The sequence below is a fragment of the Papaver somniferum genome, chromosome 6 (genome assembly GCF_003573695.1).
Source record: "Papaver somniferum cultivar HN1 chromosome 6, ASM357369v1, whole genome shotgun sequence".
NCBI lineage: Eukaryota > Viridiplantae > Streptophyta > Magnoliopsida > Ranunculales > Papaveraceae > Papaver > Papaver somniferum.
This window is the reverse complement of record NC_039363.1, coordinates 7,896,836-7,908,381: the sequence shown is the minus strand read 5'-3', so window position 1 is coordinate 7,908,381 and position 11,546 is coordinate 7,896,836. Positions and strand designations below refer to the sequence as shown.

Sequence of the window (11,546 nt, the reverse complement as noted above, 5' to 3'; positions counted from 1 at the left end):
TGCGCTAAGAAAACAAACGACAACTCCTTAAGCAAAATAGTTGTGACGACATTTAGCTATATTTACTTTGTTCCGTAAAGGTAGTGACTAAGCCTATCACAATTTTCACAAGAGTTGTTGAAGAACACCGAAATATAATTATGAAAAATAGTGTTAGAGGGGAGATTCGAACATGAACATACTACATGAAAGTCTAGATCATCAACCATCCTTACAGTTCACAAGTTTTGTTTTTTTTTCTTTTTTTTTAATAAAAACGTATAACAACACTTATAAGTGTTGTTGAAGTAAAAATATAGAATGTTGGAAAAAATGAGGTTAGAGGGGACATTCGAACATGAATCTACTACATGGAAGTCTAGCTCATCAACCATCCTTACCGTTCACAAGTTTTGGCTTTTTTTTTTAATACATCACCTTCCACAACTCTTAAGAAAAGTCGTCGTAAGGATACGACAAATTTTTCTCACTTCTGCAGAATTTTTCTTACTTCTGCAAAAAAATTCTCACTTCTGCAAAAAAAAAAAGGGTTAAATCACTAACTTAGGGTTATTGAGATTGGGTAGAAATATCCGAAAACTTTTCCAGGACCAAATTCGTGAACCCGGAAGTTCGAAGTTATTGAGAATATTCTCATGGAATCTTACCGGTAAATGGTTTGATTCATCGTTTTTGCGAACTTTTAGACTTATATAGTAGTCCTCTCTTGACCAGGTTTCGATCTCGGAGGCATTTTCTTTCTCGAAGTTGACGAATTTGTATGTGTTAAGGTTTCTGAGAATATTCCTATGGAATCTTACCCGTGAATGGTTGGATTCATCGTTTTTGCGAACTGTCAGACTTATATAGTAGTCCGCTCCTGGTAAGGTTTCCATCTCGGAGCCAGTTTCTTTCTCGAAGTTGACGAATTTGTGTGTGTTTAAGGCTTCTGAGAATATTCCTATGGAATCTTACTCGTGAATGGTTGGATTCATCGTTTTTGTGAACTTTCAGACTTCTTGGTTCATAGTTTGTAAGTCGTTATACCGAACTTGAAGTTTGAATCGACACTGAGCTTCATATTCATCATTTTTGATGATGTATCATGCTAAGTTTGAAGTCAGAACCCTCTCAGAGCTTCGTGGTTCATAGATTATATGCCATTATACCAAGTTTGAAGTTTGAATATACATTAAGCTTCATATTTATCGATTTTGATGGATTCATTGTTCTTACGAATTTTCCGACTTATAGTAGTCCACTAAACCCCAGGTTTCGATCTCGGAGCCAGGGTATGCATAAAATATGCCAGAATAGGGTTTCTTTAAGGTTTCGGGAAATATTCCGGAGGAATCTTACCTGTAAATAGATGGATTCATCGTTCTTACGAAGTTTCCGACTTATAATAGTCCACTCACGGCCAGGTTACGATCTCAGAGCTAGAATATGCATACAATATGCCAGAATAGGGTTTTTTAAGGTTTCGGGGAATACTCCAAATGAATCTTACCTGTAAATGGATGGATTCATCGTTCTTACGAAGTTCCCGACTTATAATAGTCCACTCACGACCAGGTTACGATCTCGGGCTAGGGTATGCATACAATATGCCAGAATAAGGTTTGTTTAAGGTTTCCGGGAATGCTCCAAATGAATCTTACCTGTAAATGGATGGATTCATCGTTCTTACGAAGTTCCCGACTTATAGTAGTCCACTCACGACCAGGTTACGATCTCGGAGCCAGGGCATGCATACAATATGCCAGAATATGATTTTTTTAAGTTTTCGGGGAATACTCCAAATGAATCTTACCTGTAAATGGATGGATTCATCGTTCTTACGAAGTTGTCGACTTGTAGTAGTCAACTCCCGGCCAGGTTTCGATCTCGGAGTCATTTTTTTCTCTCGAAGTCGCCAGAAAAGGGTTTGTTTAAGGTTTCAGAGAATATTCCATGGAATCTTACCTATGAATTCTGGTTAGATTCATCGTTCTTATGAAGTTTCCGACTTATAGTAGTCAAGGTTTCGATCTCGGAGCCACTTTCTTTCTCGAAGTCACCAGAAAAAGGTTTGTGTTAAGGTTTCAGAGAATATTCCATGGAATCCTACCTATGAATATTGGTTAGGTTCATCGTTCTTACGAATTTTCCGACTAGTTTGAAGTATGAACCCTCACGGATCTTCTTGGTTCATAGTTTGTATGTCGTAATACCACATTTGAAGTTCGAATCGACACTGAGCTTCATATTTATCGATTCTGATGATGTATCATGGTAAGTTTAAAGTTAGAACCCTCTAGAGATTCTTGGTTCATAGTTTGTATGTCGTTATATCACAATTGAAGTTCGAATGGACACTGAGCTTCATATTTATCGATTCCTATTATGTATCATGCTAAGTTTGAAGTCAGAACCCTCCCGGAGCTTCTTGGCTCAAAGTTTGTATGTTGTTATACCACATTTGAAGCTTCTTGGTCCATCTATAGTAATCTTATAACCTGAGTTTACCAGTGTGAACTAAAGCTACTTCATGACCTGGATGACTTGTCAAAATTAATTCATGACCTATGCGACTAGTCGAAATTCAAACCGGAAGCACAAAGAGAAGACACAAAAATACAAAGAAACCCACCAATTATCGATTTCATTTTTCATTTTCCCGATTCATTCTTATATATTTTTTGGTTTTTTTATATTAGAATGTCGATAACAATGTCCTAATTAATATTTTTTTTGGATTTTTTTTCATGTCGAAGGTTGATAATTAAACCAAAAACATGAGTTTGTATTAGCACAATGAGAAAGCACAAAGAAAACACACTTGCCTTGATCCGTATGACAATCTTAAATCAAATCTTCACCGTTCATTGATTTTCATGATCCGTATGAAATCATTTAATCACCGTCCAAGTTCTTTTATACAAAATGGTCAAAAAAATATTCTCTCACTTCCCTCATTTTTTTCTAATCTTTCTCTCTCATCTTCTGCTTTTCTCTTCCTCTCATCTTCACAAAAAAAAACCCAAACTCACAAAAACCTCAACTACCACCACCGAATCTCTTTTTCGCTCACTCTCTATGTAAATAAACTTATGGAAGTTGTAGATTTCAAACCCTAGATATCAAAACAAAAGTAAACACCCCCAAATCTCAATGTTGAGATGAGAAAAAACTAACCCTAGATGTCAATGTTGAGAGAGGTAAGGAAATGGAGGCGCAATTTCTCAGAGAATTAGAGAAGAGAGATGAACAAGATTATGCAGGTATTGATAGTGAAAATGGATTCGTGGGTTTGGATCTGTTTCTATTAAAAAGAAATGATGAAGAACAAGTGCTGCTACTGCCATGGTTGAATCTGTGGTTGATTTGAAACCAGTTTTTTATTGAGGAAGAAGATGAGCTCGATTTCAAGAATAAAAGATGGGTTTTAATGGATTTAAGTTAACAACAGGCGTGGATGAAATAATTTTGAATCTGGTGATATAGAAGTGGAATTGTGAAGAGAAACACAGGAATTTTGGGAAGTAGATGAATGTTAGGACAGGGGTTTTCGAACTGGGTTGGATGGTTTTGATGGTGTTAAGATTGAGCTGCAGTTCAAATTGGTTTTGATGTTGATTGACATGGGTTAGTCAGTTGAAGGAGATTGGTGGTAGTGAATCAAATGCTAAATAATAATAAAATCATTCAGAGAAGTAAAAGAAAATGAAAGATATGGATTTTGGTATTGGACAGCAGATGCCGGTGGAAGAAGAAGAAACAGAAGCAACAACAGAAATTACAGAACAGAGTGAAAGTGGATTTAGAGATAGATAAGAGGATTTGGTTGATAAATTGAAGAATATTGGAAATGCTGGAATTAGTAGTATGGAGAACGAATATATTTACAGACATCATACACACGATGGAATGAGAGATAATCGGTGTAGTTCAGCTCTTGTTAAACATATCAAAGATCCTCTTCATCTCGTAAGATCTCCATCTCTTCTTCTTCTTTACGATCATCACTTTATAGATCTTGCAATTTCTTCATCAATTTTGCTTGTTTTGATTTCAATTTTTGTTTTCTTATCTTTTCAATTATCTTCAATTTTTATTTTTAGCTTTGATTATGGTTAGCATCCAGTCTTTAGTGTAATTGAGGTACAGGACGGGGAGAGTTGAGCTTTGCTGTTTCTTGAAATGCGAAATCCGGCTGCTCTTTTGCCTCTCTGTACTCTCCAAAATGCCAATGTCATATGTACAGGCTTCCCCTGGCTTAAGCCACCCCTAAAAAAAAATTTAGTTTACATACTACCAAAATATACCAAATTTGTAGCCAAGCCAGGGTAAGAATCAAGAGCCAAGCTAGGGTAAAATCCAATTCAACCCAAATGTACGAGTAAAAGGAAAAAAAATATCTTCGCTCGTGTTTCATCGAGCGGGAGAAAGAGGGGAAAAGAAGAAAACTCAAGGTAAGGTAATTCTAGTGATTTAATGTGATCTAATGGGTGGGGTAATGATGAAATCTTAGCTTACATTCATGAAGGAATACACAGGGTTTTTATATGAATTTTATAGTGGTGATTTTGATTGCTACACAGGAAGTTTAAGATTGAAATGTCGGGTTGCAGTTGAGGTGGAGGTTGCAGAGGTGTAGCTGAAGTTGAAATTGCATTAGATGGTGATGTCTGAGGTTGAGTAACTGGTGATGCTATCATGAAGAATCATATGAGAATCAATTGTGTTGCTGCTGTTGAAGTTCATTGAAATGGGTTAGATGAATGTTAGGTTTTACGGGTTTGAAAACTCATGTTGTAGCACTGACACAGAGAACTAGAGATGATGAATTTTGTACGTCGCAAACTTAACTACTTACTCATATATGATGTATGACAATTGCTCTTCATTGACAAGTTGTTGAACCTGTTTTGATAGTCTTTGTTCAATCTTTGATACAGCTGGTTCTATGATGTTCCATAAACAACAAAGAGGACCTAGAGTTCGACTGCCAAAGCCTCTGTCGCTTTCCACGCAAAGACCTGCCTGCAAGATGAGTTACAGAGATAACTCTCACTCTCAATTCAATGTTGACAAACATCAACCTCAACCAGTAAGAATTCGGCACACCTGATAGTTCCTTCTCTTGCACCTAAATCGATCTTTACGATAATAATATATTGATAGTTCTTATATTACCAGAAGGTGAACCTGCCAGTACTAAGGATTGACTCATTGCAGCGTTACTTGAAGCACTTCAACATTGTGAGTATTACCTTTATCAGTCTTTCTGATTGTACAAGCTTAGATTCTGCTGATCCGAAAAGAACAATTTCAGCAAGATGGGAACTTATCTTAGAGAAGCAAGGTCAAGGAAAGCTGGTTTGGTACTAGACGCTTTGGATCGGCTACAAGGGGAAGAACAAAAGAAACGGCTGGAGAAGTTAATGCCCAGGACCATGACATTTAGGGAGTGGGAAGAGTTTGTGAAACATGTAGACTCTATTGAATTCAGAGTAAGTAATTTCTATCATATAGAATGCCTATATATTTGTATTAAAAACTTTAAAGTCTGTCAAATGATTTTTTTACTTTTTTATTCAGGTTAGAAGAATAAAAATGCAAGAAAATCGTTCAAAACACACCACCCCACATACCATAAGTCGAGAAGGTTACGCCCGATTGGAGGTGAAATTGGTATGTTCTACAGTCTTGATATTCACCATGTGAAAGCTATTGCATCGTTACAAACATAATTGTTTGAAGTTCTCTACAAAGTTTTATCTTAGAAATATTCTGAGATAATACCATGTTGTTATGCTATTCTTGATGACTCATGTATTGATACATTTATTTGGCAGCAAGTTGTTAAGCTGGTACAAGGAGGACGAGGTGGTTGCAGAGGCTGAAATTGCTGAAACAGATCCAAGTAAGCAGATACATGGAAAACCAATCGGTCTTGGAGCCTACACTGTATGTGTGAAGGTTTCTTATGTGGATGATGCTCTTGTCTACCAAGCTACTTCAGAAGTCAGAACTGTTCATGATGCTGTTTCAAATTTTATCACATGGCCCAAAGATAGAATAATCTACCAATAGACTTCTTAATCTTTTGTGATCTTTTTGGAGACTTAACTTTTGGTAACAAACATATCACTGCCACTTTTTTGTATGTTTTGTGTATATCACATTGGTATGTGAATGCTTTAATTCTGGTTTTGGTTTAATTTGAATGAGTCTTTCAGTTTAATCCAATTGTTTATTTACATTTCAGTTTAATCTAGTTGTTTCTTTACATTTCACAAATAGTAGTGACAAAAGTGAAATATATATTCTGAAATATGGGTTTGATCTTATTCACAAGTATTGTAAAATAGTTTATTTACAATCATAACTATGTGTTGTCCAAGATAGTCCTACTACACATAGTATAGTTGTATCAAGGTACTTCTACAATGCTAACATGTGTACTAACTGTAATATTCACAATACTAATAAGTGTTGTGTTAAAAATTTCTATGATATACTACTTATGTTGTCCACGATTGTTCTACAATACAAGCAAGAGTTGTGTTAGGTTATAAAAAAAAATAGAAAGAGAATCACAACATTGACAAACTATTGTCGAACCATGAATCACATCATCCTTTACAACACTTGTCAACCATTGTAGAAAAACTTGGACTTTCTACAATACCCCCGTTCCACAATGCATGAAATGGAGTTGTCATAGGGGTACTACAACGCTTATCTTGTGTCGTCAATGATGATTTTTCCCGTAGTGATAATTATTATTTCAATATCTTGAAAATTGGTTTGATGCTAATAGTGTGTGAAAAAGGCTATTGTAATTATAGAAGAATGTTTCAATGATTGAAATAAAGAGTTTGGAATCGTGTAACCTTCTTTGGATATAAGCATAGAGTGTGTACGCACATTTGTGTATAAGTCGAAAACCGGGAATCTAAAGTATTCATACTTTTGTGTATACAAAATGGTTGTAGGATACTGGGTAAGTACGCGTACCCATACTCATATTGGCGGAAGTTCACGTTCGTGAATTTCTGCTGATGTTGAAATTTCAACACCAACTCATTCATTTACCTAAGTGCGCGTACTGACGGAAAGTTCATGTCTGCGAATTTCTACTAAGTTTGAAAACAAAACCAAACTCAAATCCGGTTACTTAAGTACGCATACACGTACGCATACTTAAGTGGTTACTTTCTAAAAATCGTTAGTGTACATGAACTTAAACATTTATTATTAAGGAATGCAATCTTTGCAAACCGTGGTTATTATGTGCATGTATTGATTCGAGTGAATCAAACCGATTTTTGCTTCAATTGCGTTCTTGTATAATTCCATGAGAATATAGCAATTGAACAACTCTTTAAATAGTTTCATTTGGCTAACCTCGGTTAACTATTTGTGAACCAACATGGTGTACATGTTTAGGTACGGTTACATAAACCTAAATGAGGGTACATTTCATTTGTATGTAACAAGCTAAGTTCGATCTAACGGTTGAAAGATACTAGCTTCGTTGAATTAGGTTTTTCATATAACAGTGAATATTGAGTGCTTTGTTACCAAGGTAACTTGGATTGCAAACCCTGATTTGAAAACTATATAAAGGACAACTCTAGCAACTGGACAACTCCTGTGTGCTACTAGTTGCATAATTAGAGTTGAATATTCTTTAACCTTAGGTTTCTTCTCGATACCCTGTAGGTTAACGACTTGAAGCCTTCATTGGGATCGTGAAGCCAGACCCAACTATTCTCTTTGTAGTTGCGTGATCTGATCTTGCTGTTTCTATCGTATTGAGTACAAATGAAATAATTGGCTTGAGATTTAAATATCCGAAAGGAAAGATATAAAAGTAATAACAAACACCTTCGTCTCATCGTTTGTGATTCTACAATATCTTGTTTCACTAGTCGATTAAGATTATTGTGAGATGATTGATAATACTAGGTTGTTCTGCATTTGCGGTTTCCTTGTTAACAAAATTCTGGTGTCTGTGTTATTTCTTTTCCGCATTATATTTTTTTATATAATTGAAATATCACAGGTTGTGCGTTAAGATCAATCAATTATAATATCCAACCTTTGGTTTTTGATTTACATTGATTCACACTTGAATATTGGTCTTTGGTACCGTTCAAGTAACTCCTATTATGTTTAATCGGGCTCGCAGATTTCTATTTGCTGACTGCGGATTGAATTAAGAGTTAGAAATATTAATACTCCTTGATATACTTTATTCTACATTGAGTCTGATTGTCTATTTGATTCTCTAGAATGTATATTGGAGTAAGTCCTCTCAGATTGCCAAACGAATTGTTGGGTGTGGTTGTTACACCTCCGCATTTTCATGTACCATTTGGGAACATACCTGTACTTTTGCATTTTTTTAGAGCATAGATCAGTTGAACCCACCAAGTGTTGGTATGTCAAGTTTGGTTGTCATATTTTAGTGAATCAAAACTCATTTAAAGAGTCGCTTCATTATGTACTAAAGTCAACTTCGTATAGGTTAGCTTGAAAGTATTAGGATATGAGACATTACAAGTATTGCGAAGACTTTAAGAAGTGAAGAATTAAGAATATACAACGATAACATCATCCTTCCACTTGAGGTTAGTGACCTTTTACTTGAACTATTTCATTCCCTAACGTATCTTTCAAGTCGTGCATATTGAAAACAAAACTGCGAAGCATGAACACTCTAGATAGACATAGTATTAAGGAATACAATACGAGGTTTACTGCTTAACCATTAAACTTTGTAGATAAGACATCGACATAATCATTTAAATGCTATTGTGATTATGTATGGGTATGAGGTGAGGATTTCATCCTAGGAAACAATGTTCTACCTGTGTTTTAAGGAAGTAAGTTCATAAACTTTTTATTGGTATTGTTATTCATTGCATATCTTTTGAACAATTAATATGTGTGATTTAGTATAACCGCTCATGACTTGTTTATGTTCTTGGTAAAACTATTCTCAAAGGCCTGACTTATGTATCGGTATGACTTTTATTAGTGAAACCCATCTTAAGTAATCACTTGAGATGGTATGATCGAGTTTGTGATTTTGTATATGACCGACTCTGGGTAAAGGGGAAACGATGCTTGTAAGAGGTTCAATACATCACAAAGGGGAATCGATCCTTATATGAGGTGCAACAAGTTTATAGCATCAAGGGGAACTGATCCTATGGACATGTGCAACACGTTTTTAGGAAAAGGGGAACCAATCCTATGGACATGTTCAACACATACAAGTTAGATACCATATATATGTGGGGAATCGATCCTAATACCCAGTCAACCGAATTTTGGAAAACTAGTGTGATTATGCACAATACTCGCATGGAGGTAGAACCGAAACTTGTTTTGGTAGAACCGTTAAACCCATGATTTGTGATTGATTGTTCTTGATCAATCACATAGTTCTTGAAAGTCAGATGAACCAATTATAAACTTGTTTGGAAGTGTGGCAAATCGGTTTCAAGGTTGTAAGTATGAAAGAGGACTTACAAAGTAAGGATGTCGACATACTTTGAACATGTGCATTAAGGTTGTTAATATCTAATATCTAAAGGAAGAAAATCCCAGAATCGAAAGATAAATAAGTTAAGAATATTTTAATTAATGTTGTTAATTTTAATTTAGGAAAATGAGAATTAGTAATGTGCATTTACAAGTTGGAGATTTTCCAAAGAGATTTTTGGTTATTATTTTGGACAGAGCATTTCCAGGAATTATGAAAACCGAAACTGGACTTTATTGCATATCTTGAGAATATTTTCGGTTTTGGAAATTCCTTGGTGTCTAAAATTCCTTGTCTATAAATACTTGAAGTTTGCATTTCTAGCAAACTAATCCTTCGTGAAAACAAACTTCCTCGGTTGTGTTGTTACTGGTAAAGCCGCCTATTCGAAGAGGAGAGTAACCTAATTAGGAAAAATCTCTAACGTCCGCTCAGTTTAAAGTATTCTTTGGGATTGAGAAGCTCTATTAGTACCGTTGGTGGGAAACTAAATAATTGCGGTTTATCTTGTGTTTTCGATTGATTTGATTGACTAACGGTGGTTGAACTTTGATAGAACCTAGTTTGTTTATGCTTGAGAGTATTCTCTTCTGATATAAGATTCACTCAAACTAGATTGAAGTTTCGACAAGGATCCTTAGACTATTTATAGTTCTAAAGACGATCCTGTGATAATCCATTGTTAATAGACTCCGTTATATGCGTGATTGATAACAAGAGATTCAAGTTGTTGTGTGCAGGTGTTTATTATAGATCTTAGAAGATTTGAAGACAAAGAAGATATTGAAGATTTCTGATTTGGGTTCCTAATCCTTGGTGTGTACAATAATTGTTTCGGTATAAGAGGATCCAACTATAATAGGTTTATCTTTGTGGTATATTGGATTCATTAGTTGTGTAGATCGGCATCAATACAATTATTTGTGATTAAAAGTATTGATTGCAAAATCTTAACAATTACTTCGGTAGTTGAGAACAAGATAGATCTAAGAACCCGACGAAGGAGTTTATATGAGATAAACAGAAGAGCCTTTGTCTAACTCATATCACTTGGTTGAAGAGAGTTGCTACCAAACAGATTTGTTGTTCCTTTACTGTTTGGAATACGAACCAAAGGAATTGTTCCAAGTACGTGACTTATTCATAAGTTGGAGGCGTCGGAATACAGACGGAACTAGGTGAACTATAGGTTTAGTTGCTTGGTCTCAACTATACAAAGTTGGTTTAATTTTGTGTAGCGTCTTAATCCTGAGAGTATTCAATTCTGGACAAGGTCCCTGGGTTTTTCTGCATTTGCGGTTTCCTCGTTAACAAAATTTTGCCGTGTCATTTACTTTTATTTTCCGCATTATAATTGTTTTATTATAATTAAAGTAATTTACACAAACGTTAATTCATATTTACTTGATAAGAAATTTGTCATATACCCGTGTATTTACCAGGCTTAGAATTAAGTGGGCTTTTTAATTTAGAAAAGTTTAACTCTGATTGGGCTTATCTGAGTGAACCCATTGGTTACTTTCTTGTAAACCCGTTGGTGGGTTAGTATCTTACATGTATTTCTTTGTGTGGTCACTATTGAGTCTGTTAGGAGGCGCACGATTAGTTGGTGAGATTTGATCCAACGAATGAGAGTGTTAGCTGAGTAAAGAAGAGAGACTAGCTGTATAAAAGCTCAAATGATTGATTGTATCCGGTAAGAAAGAAATTAATGAAATTCAGGCTCATTCCTTTGGAAGAGTAGGTTACTGTTATGTGTTCTTCAAGTTCTTCTGATTGATTCATAACATTTGGTATCAGATTAGTTCGATCATGTGTTTGATTTATGACAGGAGATGAGAAAGCACCTACGGTAAAGGACGTTGCTCTTCAACAAAAACTTGATGGGGAACGATTATCAGATCTAGAAAAATATGTCTCTGCCATCAAGCTCAAGATAACTTCAATCGAAGAAACTTTGAGTTTTCAGTTTACTACAATCTGAAAACACCTTGGTATTCCCATGGTTTCAAATCCAGTGTTT

General features: G+C 35.3%; 1 long non-coding RNA gene across 1 annotated transcript; it reads left to right on the top strand.

Annotated features, from left to right (window-relative positions):
- Positions 1-5,425: 5,425 nt before the first annotated feature.
- Positions 5,426-5,848, top strand: LOC113285395. Its single transcript, XR_003328631.1, has 3 exons — positions 5,426-5,474; positions 5,563-5,655; positions 5,820-5,848. It is a non-coding gene; the product is annotated as an uncharacterized LOC113285395 (long non-coding RNA).
- The last annotated feature ends 5,698 nt before the right edge of the window (positions 5,849-11,546 follow it).